Genomic DNA, 11,108 nt, shown 5'->3' on the forward strand with positions numbered 1-11,108 from the left:
GACGGTAATTTAAACACTGCAAATAAGTTATTAGCTTTGTTAATTAAGAGGTTGGCAGTATTTTTACAAGCCACTTGCTTTCTCAAGCACATAAAAACACAACAAATGGAATAACCGCCAGCCTGCTGCTCACTTATATGACACTGAGCGCTTTAGCAACGACTTTTCGGTAACGTTTTTGTGCTTTGTATTGGTAAAAGGCTATTATTAGACTTTTATTATTATATTTTGTATATATTTTTTTACTTGGAACAGTTTATTGTTCTTCAAAGCTTTCGCGAAGCTTAAAGGCTACAAAATTGTGCAGGTGAAAGCTTTGTTGAGAATGAAAGCTACAAAGTTATGAAAATATTAGCGAAAGTTTCGCGTAATTTTATATTTTTAGAATGTGAAGTTGCGATGTGTTTACAAAGCTTTCGCGAAGCTTAAAGGCTACAAAATTGTGCAGGTGGAAGCTTTGTTGAGAATGAAAGCTACAAAGTTATGAAAATATTAGCGAAAGTTTCGCATAATTCTATATTTTTAGAATGTGAAGTTGCGATGTGTTTACAAAGCATTTAATAAGCTTTAGGTACAACTTTGTTACGACTTTTTTTATTTAATTTCTTAAAGAGAGCACATTTCCCTCATTCGTGCAATATTATTTTTGTTTTGTTGTCTTCTTAATGTTAGCCATTCCTAAATTTAGCGAAAGCAGTTCTTGAGGGGACAGATACCTGTAAGGCCAAATTTTTCCTGATTTTCATTAAAATTATTTAAAATGAAGAAGTAAATATATTTTTTTCCAAACTGGCATACAGTTTATTTATACATTAAAATAATACAAAAAAATTTGTTTTTATTTTAATCATTTAAAATGGCGGATGTACGTACACTCAATTCTTTCAGGAAGGTCGCAGCGGTGCTTCTCAATCGGCGGGCTTTGTAGCATCGGCGTCAGTGACCTGAATACAAAAAACCAAAAAGTTTTTTGTTTATTAATGTCATAATTTCTATATGAATTAAAAAAATGGAAAAAATTCGCGGAACAAAATGCTTATATTAACATTTTATGAAAAAAAAAAAATTTTTCCCAAGTTTTTGAGGTACCTGTCCCCTTAATAATCTCACCATCCATACTTATTGAAATTAGTATAATATTTAATACATATATACTATACAACTAGGTTTCTTTTAGTGGAAAATTTTTTTTAATAAACGATTTAATAACTGTTATCTGTGAGCATCTTTTCTGAATTTGTATGCATATTTAGGCAATTTTTAATTTTTATTTATTTTTTAATTTTTTTCATTTATTTTTTTTTATTTTTTTTTTTTTATTTCATTAATACTTTAATGTTTATCATCTTTTTTCTGTTTTTTTTTTTTGTGTTAAATAAAAAAATCGTTGGGTTAAAAAAAGCTGCCTTAAAAATTTTTTTCTTAAAAGCCTTTTCTGTTTGTTTTAAAAGAAAGCACATTTTTCGTTCGGATTTAAAAAGTAAATCGGTTTCCGATTTGCGAATTTAAAGTTAAAAGTTAATAATTACGAAAACGAAATTCGGCATAAGAAATACAGCATAAAGTATTCACAAAACATTATTAGGGAATTTAATTGAAGTTTTACATTTACAAAAAATAAAAAATATTATACTCGTATTACAACAAAAATTTAAGAATAAAGATATCGAAAAATTGCACTAAAATTAGAGAGTTACAAAAAAAATCAAAACCAAAAAAACTAACGTTATATTTGAAGTTTAGAAAGTTGCGCCGCTAGATCGATATAACGGTAAACTACTTATACACCACTACATATGTATAAATATGTATGTAAATATGTTTACAATAGCATTTAAATATTTATTGAAAGTAGTGAACTTTTAAATGGCAGTTCTATAGTTGAGAGCAAAAAAGGTATGGAAAGAAAAAAAAAGAATTTTAATTACCAAAAACAATACTAAAATAATAATTCTGTATCTACAAGGATTAGCGCAAGGAGTTGCAAAAACTAAATAGCTTCAATTACCTAGTCATTATTTTTGTGACTCGAAAATTAAGTTTGAAAAATTTCAAGCGTGAAAATTTATTTACTGACGAAAATGAAATTAAACATCAAAACACATAAATGAAAACACAACCCATATTTAAAAAAAAAAATTTTTTCAACTCAATTCGCAACTGTGTTTAATGTCAAAGCATTAATTTTCAATATTTTTAATTCCCACATTTTTCATTAGCTTAAGAATTACGAATTTTGTCACGTGACACAAAGCTTTTATATTTTTTTTGCCTTCAAAATTTTATTTTTCAAAGCTTCTTAACAACGCCATTAATGCTTTATTAGTCAAAGAGTTTTTTTGTAGTAGCTTGGGAGCTTTTGCAATTGTTGCACTTAAAGCACAAACATACAATAACAAATACTACAAACAAAAACAAAAAAACACAATAGCTTTAAACCTAAAAACAGTAGCACACAGAAGGAACTACTAAATGACAATAGAGAATATAAAAAAAAAATTCAAAAACTTGCAAGGAAAGCTCTACCGAAGACTTGATTTTGGATTACGCAACCTTAATGTTCAATAGAGGGAAATATTAAAGAGAAAATAGTTCAGTTATAACATTTCAACTTCGGGCCAGTTTTCACAAAAGCTAATTGTTAATAGTCTCGAAATTTGCCGATCGCGGCAAAAAGCGTAGAAGCCTTAAAGCTCTCTTCGCATGCTAGATTTGAAGAACTTAAATCTTTCCCGGCTTTATTTCGCTTTCAAAACTTTCTGTGTTTCAAAGAGCGCCATATAAACCTTTTGAGCAACACAAGCCTTAGAGCTTTTCAAAAAGCTCGAACACGAGTAATATTTAAAAAGCTTTCACCAGAAAGTCCGAAATCACCCTAAATGGGATGTTGACATACAAACAATAGCAAAAAGGCTGCAAAAAGCTCCAAGCTCGCCTATTTCTTCGTTTCATTTTTTCAAATATTAAACAAACGCCGTCAGTTAATTACTTTAAAGTAGCATAAAAACGAATTAAAAACCGTCCATTCATGAAATAAAAGCGTTTGAATGATGACAAAGAGTCAGTAAGAGCTTTTGCAAAAGAATTTTATTTAATTTTTAAAGTGTTTTTAAGCATAATAATAACATACATAGAAGCGGAGTGCAGTGCAATAAAAAAATGTAGTGAGTAATTGAAAATAGGCCACTTGGACAGTCAAAGCTCTGTGGCAAGCAGTGAAAAGCTTTAGTGAAGCGCGAATGCAATACTGCAAGTAAAAAAGAAAAGCAAGGCAAGCGTTCGTTACTGGTGCTGATATTTCTCAATTGTCGGCGCATTTTCGGAAAAGCTCGCAAGCTCGAATGAGTAAAAGCGCAAAATTATAAGAGCTCGGCAGGTTAAAATAGAAAACCGTGATTACGGTTGATCAAGATCATGCTAAGTTAAGAGCTCAAAAGCTCGAAAGCTTACAGTCCTGCAGTTGCAGTGCACCTTAGTTGAGGTGAAGTTGTGCATTTAAGCAGTCAAAACGGCACGCACGTGCAGGTTTTTGCCAAGCGGTTAGAGAAGTGTGAATGAAAGTCAGGCTTTAAAGGGGACAGATACCTGCAAACGGCCATATTTTCACTGATTTTATTCAAATTTTTTAAAAAATCAGGAAATCAATAAATTTTTTTAAAAATTGGCATACAGTTTATTTATACATTAAAATAAATATTTAATATTATTAAATAAATTATAAATATATTTTTTTTTCATTTAAATCATTTTAAATGGCGGATGTGCACTCAGTTCTGCCAGGAAGGTCGCAGCGGGGCTTCTCAATCGGCGGGCATTGTAGCTTCGGTGTCAGTGGCCTGAATACAAAAAACCAAAATTTTTTTCTTTATTTGTGTCATAATTTCTATATGAATTAAAAACAAATGGAAAAAATGCGTGGAATAAAATGCTTAAAAAAAAATAATTTTCGGGCGAATTTTCCTACAATTTTTGCTTCGAAAAAATTATTTTTTTGAAAAATTTGTAAAACCTTGTGTTCACATTGAAAGTAATATCATAAAAAATATATTACGTACGCAAATTTTCAGGGAAATCGGTCAATAACTTTTCGAGTTATCGTTTACGCCAATTCGAAAAATATAGATTTGAGAAAAACGCGTCCAAAGTTTAAATACAACGAAAGTATACCTCTCCTAGCGCTCGTACGCAAAGAATAGAGTCGTCACGGTTGACGATCTATAATATAGGAAATACTTAAATTTACGTTCTAAAAATGTTTCTATTTATAAAGGATTATAAACGATGGTTAAGTTTCAAGGGCCGGTGTTGATTTTGAATAAAATACAATTTTTTAAAGAAATTATTGTCATTTCTTTTTATTATGATAATATTGGTATAGCTCAATTATGTATGCAACAAAATATTGGTGAAATGGCCGGCGCAGCCTCGGCGACACACCTCCATCCGATGGTCCAAATTTTCGATGACGCTGAGGCATAATTGAGGTTCTATGCCGTTAATGTGCCGAACTATCTCATCCTTTAGCTCTTGAATTGTTGCTGGCTTATCGACGTACACCTTTTCTTTCAAATAACCGCAAAGAAAGAAGTCCAACGGTGTCGTTGGCGTTTAGGTGGGGTTCACATTCAACATCGGCCCTTGAAATTTAACCACCCTTTATTAACATTTTATGAAAAAAAAAATTTTTTTTTTCGAAATTTTGCAGGTATCTGTCCCCTTAAACACAAACTATTGCATTACGAAATAAGCATGAAACTACAGCCACAACTAGCAACGCATTACTCTAAACAAAAAGTATTAATGAAACTTACGAAAATAGCAAAAAAACCTGATAGATTTGCATGTGTTATATGAAAAAAAAATTTTAATAAAAAGAAGTTATAAAAAAATTATAAAAATAAAAAAATTTATAAAAATAAAAAATTTATAAAAATAAAAAATTTATAAAAAAAAAAATTTATAAAAATAAGCAAGTCAAAATATAAACGAATTAGCACAACAAATACACCACCCATACATACGTACAACTTAAGGCGAAATGCATACACAAATGCGTCAACACGCGCACACATAGACACATAGCCACCTACTTTGATGAATGATTGATTCAATTTACGTTAATAGTGACAACAAAAAATAAAAAATTTGCATAAAAAGTATTGTTTTACGATCACAAACATATTTAATTGTAACTACTTATTGCTGCTAATTAACTGCGTATGTATGTTTTATAACTGTCTGTATGTATACATCACACTTAACTACCTATACACACATATACACGCACACGAATACGAATACGCACACTTACAGTGCGCAATAAAGTCGCAATAAAGTACTTATACATACAAACTTACAAACGTACGCGTAGTGCATTATGCGTGTACACACACACATACACGCACATGTGCGCGTGCCAGTTGCCAGTTTTTGCAAATTTTGTGGATTGTGTATATTAATGATTACTTTTCCAATTACTATTGTATTGATTATCAGCTCTCTCTCCCTCTCTCTCTCATGGATAATAGCAATTATTACAATTCAATTTCAACTACTTAGCATTTGCAACACACACACACACACACATACATACATACATACATACATAATTATTATTCTAAATAACTAAATAACTGCGACGTACAACAAACAGCAAATATTACAATTTGACTATTGAATATTATGATTATTACTTACATACATATTTGTAGCATTATGATTAATATGCAAAGTAAAGTAACAACAACAACAAAAACAACAACAACTATTATTATGTTTATTATTATTACATATATTTACATTTGAAAAACAAAACAAAACCAAAAAAAAACCAAGTAAAATTAATAATGAAAATCGAAATGAACTTATTATGTGAAAAAAAACAAACAAAAACGCTTTTTTAATTAATCTACTCGTACATTTATAAAACTATAGTAAAAGTCGTAACCCCAGTTGCATAGAATTTTCCTCAAAACTCATATATTTGCTCGTATCTGCTCGGTAACATATCATGAAAACACATTGTCGCCTTCCATGTACGCTCATTCATTTTTATGCAAAAACAAAAACAAAACAAAAAAAATAAACAAAAAACAATAATTTCTACTTTTATATGGATCTCTTTCATCTGCTTCATCATAAATTTCAACGCCATAATCTGCTTGTATTCAAAGCTTCTTTTGATTTCCGCTCATCTCTCTCTCATCTCATTCTCATTTTCACTTTGTACGAAATGTAGGTAATTATTTTCTATTTTTAATCACTAATTTTTAAATTTTAGTTTTTAATCAATAATTTTTAAATTTTTGTTTTCTTTATTTTTCTTTTCACTTAGTACTTAGACACGCATTTTTTAAACAAACTCGTGTTTTTTCAATAAAAAAAAATTATTAATTTCAAATTTGTTTATACAAAAATTTCTTTTACTAATTTTCAATTTTTACTTTTGGCTTTTCTTAATTTTTCTTAGATACACATTTTTTAACAAAGCTTGTTTTTTAAATAGAAAAGAAGTTAGTTATTAATTTCAAATATTTTTATAAAAAATTGATTTTATTATTTTTTTTTTACGAAAAAAAAAATGTGTTCTGCTAGTTAGGAATTTTCTTTAATAAAACCATAAATTTTTTTATTTTTTTCTTTACTAATAAATTGATTTTACAAATTTTTATTTTTATTTTTGTTTTATTGATTTTTTTTTTTTATTTTTTTACAAAAAATTTATTTTATTAATTAGTAATTTTTGCTTTTCTTAAACTGTTTATTTTATTAACTTTTAATTTTAGTTTTTCTTTATGTTTCTTTTTTTTTAATAAAAACAATTATTTTATTAATTTTTAATTTTCAACTTTTACTTTTAGTTTCTCTTTTTTAATGTATTGTTTAGATACGTATTTTTTAACAAAATTTGTTTTTTCAATCAAAAAAAAATTATTTATTAATTTCAAATTTTTTTTATAAAAAAATTGCTTCTATTAAATTTTAGTTTTTACTTTTAGTTTTTCTTAACTTTTCTTTTATGCAGTACTTAGTTATACATTTTTTAAGCAAACTTCTTTTTAAATATAAAAAATTAGTTTATTAGCTTTAAATACTTTTTATAAAAAAAAAATATTTTATTAATTTTTAATTTTAATTTTTCTTCATTTTTATTTTATTTAGTACTTACATACACATTTTTTTTTAAATAAACTTATTTCTAATTAAAAAAACACTTTTTAATATTTTTTTTTAATTAATTTTATTAATTTTTATAAAAACATTGGTTTTATTAATTTTGAATTTACATTAATAAAACAATTGGTTCTGTTATTTTTTTTATTAAAAAATTGATTTTAGAAATTTTTATTTTAATTTGTTTTGTTTTTGGTTTTATTAAATTTTGATTTTTTTATGAAACAATGTATTTTTTTAATTTTTCCTTTTTTTGTATTAAACTTTATTTTATTAATTTGTAATTTTTTCTTCTTTATTTCTCTTTTAAGTAGTACTTACATACACATTTTTTAAACAAACTTGTTTTTTCAATATAAAAATTCAGTTTATTAACTTTGAATTCTTTTTATAAAAAATGTATTTATTAACTTTTAATTTTTGATTTTCTATTTTTTTCGTAGTTTTTATTTTATTTAGTACTTACATACATATTTTTTTAAATAAGCTTGAATATTAGTTTATAATATTGTATATTTTTATATAAAAAAATTGATTTTATAAATTTTCTTTGATTTTAAAAATTTTATAAAAAAAATTGGTTTTATCATCGTTATTAAACAATTGATATTGTCACGTTTTTTTTTTTTTTTGATTAAAAAATTGACTTTACAAATTTTATTTTTGTTTTTTTTTTGGTTTTATTAAATTTTGATCTTTTTTTATAAAAAAATTTATTTTATTAATTTATAGTTTTAGTTTTTATTAAACAGTTTGTTTTATTAATTTTTAATTTTCTTACATTAAAATTTATATAGATTCACATTTTCGTAAATAAACTTATTTTTTTAAATACAAAAATAAGATTTTATAAGTTTTTAATTTGTTTCATATTAAAGTTTGTTTCATAAATTTTTAACTTTCTTTTATAAAAAAATTGGCTTTTTTAATCCATATTTTTTATAAATTTACTTAACTAATTTTTTTAGTTTTTTTTATAAAAAATTGGTTTTATAAATTTTTAATTTTCTCTAATAAAAAATCTGGTTTTATTAACTATGAATTTTCTTGATTAATTTTATTACTTTTCAATTTTCTTTTATAAAAAATGTATTTGATTAATTTAAATTTTAGTTTTTCTTTATTTTTCTGTTCTTAGTTACACACTCTTTTGAAAAAAACTTGTTTCTAAATATGAACAGAAATAATTTGTAAATTTAAAATTTTCTTTAAAAAAAAAATTTACTTAACTAATTTTTATTTGCAATTTTTCATAAATTTATAAATTTTTAATTTTCTGTCATAAAAAAAACTGGTTTTATTAACTTTGAATTTTCTTTTATAAAAAATGTATTTTATTTATCTTTTTAAATTATTTTATTAATTTTAATTTTAGTTTTCCTATATCTTTCTTTTCTTAGTTACACTCTTTTGAAAAAACTTGTTTTTAAATATGAAAGAAAATAATTTGTAAATTTTAAATTTTCTTTTATATCAAAATTGGTTTTATTAATTTTTATTTTTTTTTTTATAAAAAAATGCATTTTGTTAATTTTTGATTTTTTTCCATGCATTTGCTGTTTTGTGCTATTTTTATTTTAGAAATATTTTGGTTTCATTTCAAAATTTTTCCTTCTTTTTTGTTGTTTTATATTACCGATTTTGTTTTATTTTTCACATATGCGCATGCGCGGGCTCGCTTATTTTAATTTTTTTAAATCAATCATTTTATTTTTAGTTAATTATTTTTTTAATAGCACTTACATATATTTTTATTTAATATATGCAACCATTTATGTATATATATAGGCATATTTTTGTACACAATTTTATTGAATTTATTTGATAATTTTTATTAACCTTTTTTTAATTTTTTAATCTTTTCTCAATTCGTTTCTTAAGTTTTTTATAATTTTAAATTACTTGTATTCTCTAGTTATATTGTGCTTTTAATTTTTCTCTTTCAATATTTTTTTAATTGAAACGTTTTTTAATGTTTTTGTAATTTTGATTTTTACTTTATTTTTTTTAATTTCTTTTTATTTATTTTTTTTAATTTCTTTTTATTTTTCTTTTTTCATTTGAAACTTTTATATCATTTTTATTTATTTTTTTTTGCATACCTGTCTTTAATAAAATATTTTGGGTCCGCATCATTTCATATCAATAATTTCACCGTTTTATTTTAATATCATAAACATCCATTTGCGCTCTCTCAATTGCTCACATTTCAATCCCAACAATTTTATTCTTCATTTATATTCATTTCTCATCACTTCATTATGATCTCGCTCATTTACATTCCTCGCAAGCGCGTTGACTCCTTAACTCGCCTCGTTGTCTCATTGGTTGTATTGTCGCTCCACTTTCGACCTTCATCTCCTACTCCCACATATCCACCACTACATATAAATATCATTAGTAAGTGTTGTTGGCCATTTGCGCTCGCATTTTGCTCATTGAGCGTTTTTTTCTTTTTTCATTGGGGTAATGGTGTCTTGTATTAGTCTCTCTTTGCGCCGATGCTGTTGTATGTTTTCATTTGAATTCTCTTGCTGGCTCACGTATATAGCATATACGCTCCTTTTTGGATTATACTCGTATTGTATGAACTTGCTCGCCCGATCGCTCGAAAGTGTTTGTGCGCTTCAAGGAAAAGAAACAAACTAAATTTAAAAGCATTGCTTTTGAGAAAATAAAAAAAACACACATTGCTTCTACACATAGTTACATAGTATATAGTGTACTAAAAAACGGTTTGCCCATCCCACATTTTATATATAAAAATATATTTTTGTAAGCGAAATTCTGTCTAACCTATGTAAAACTTTTATTCAGCTTGCTCCTTCATATTTTTAAGCCTCTATTAAATACTTTTTTCTTAAGTTTGCTTCAAGTTATTTATATAAACTTTTATTTTTTTTTATATATATTTTTATTAACGCCTTTCCGCTTTATTCTCTCTGCTTAAGCTTAAGTATACAATTTTAGTAGCTTTTTCTCCTTAAGCTTCACCCTTCTATACGTGTACGTTTGAAAGCTCTTTTTTATGTTCTTTCGCTACTCTCCTCTTGGTATTTATTTTTTTGCTTAGTTCACAAACTTGCTGTGTAATAAATATATTATACCCACATACCACATACTTTTAGTATGAGACCAAACCAACTCCTATGCAAAATATTACTGCATCGTAGAATTTAAACAAAAACCAAATCTATTAGTGTTATTCAAATTTAAAACAAATCGTAAAACCATTTTTGTGCTGGAATATGAACGAACTTAAAAGCTTTTGTACATTTTAAGCAATGCCACATTGGAGCTACATATAAATATACAATAATATACAAAATATAAATATATCCGTATATTAAGTAACTGTTCAATTCTTTAAGTGCATGTCGGCTGCCGAAAATGTATTGTGTACACCAATCGAATATAAACACAAAGAACGTAAATAATTTACACACTCACATTTGCAAGCCCATAACTGAAATATCAACAACACAACTGACACATGAATTTGCGGAGAATTGCATTTGTAACTTAAGAGCTTGTTTTCATTTATCGAAGCTTTTCATTGAAATCGAAATATTTTAATACTTTTTAAAATTTTTTCATTGTTAAAATGCGACTTAAGTTTGGACAAGGAGGAATTTTTTTGTATATAAGCTGCGTTGTAAATTAATTCAACATACTGCTAGTGCTTAAAAAGCTTAAAAAGCTTGTAAAATCTTGCCACAAGCTCATATCGATCAGATCGATAAACGAGATCAGTTGTAAGTCCACGCTCGATTAGCAGGGAGAAAATTATCCAGGAACTGTATTGCATATACCACATAGAGCTTTTGGTGTGTTAGCGGAGCTTTTCCAGATGTATAGATAAATAAGCTTTGAGTGTGCTGCATACTAGGCTTGTGGAAGCTTGTGAGCTTACAGTGCGTTAGAAAAGTGCATTT

The 11,108-nt window shown here is 26.1% G+C and overlaps 1 long non-coding RNA gene across 2 annotated transcripts; it reads right to left on the reverse strand.

Annotated features, from left to right (window-relative positions):
* Window positions 1-855: 855 nt before the first annotated feature.
* Window positions 856-10,577, reverse strand: LOC128868436 (uncharacterized). 2 transcript variants are annotated; one of them, XR_008455117.1, is made up of 3 exons: window positions 10,289-10,577; window positions 9,380-9,798; window positions 856-944 (listed from the first exon to the last, which is right to left on the reverse strand). It is a non-coding gene; the product is annotated as an uncharacterized LOC128868436 (long non-coding RNA). The 2 variants fall into 2 exon arrangements; XR_008455116.1 differs by lacking the exon at window positions 856-944 and adding an exon at window positions 3,762-3,836 and having other exon boundaries at window positions 9,276-9,798.
* Between the last annotated feature and the right edge of the window lie 531 nt (window positions 10,578-11,108).

This window comes from Anastrepha ludens, chromosome 6, assembly GCF_028408465.1.
Source record: "Anastrepha ludens isolate Willacy chromosome 6, idAnaLude1.1, whole genome shotgun sequence".
Lineage (NCBI taxonomy): Eukaryota > Metazoa > Arthropoda > Insecta > Diptera > Tephritidae > Anastrepha > Anastrepha ludens.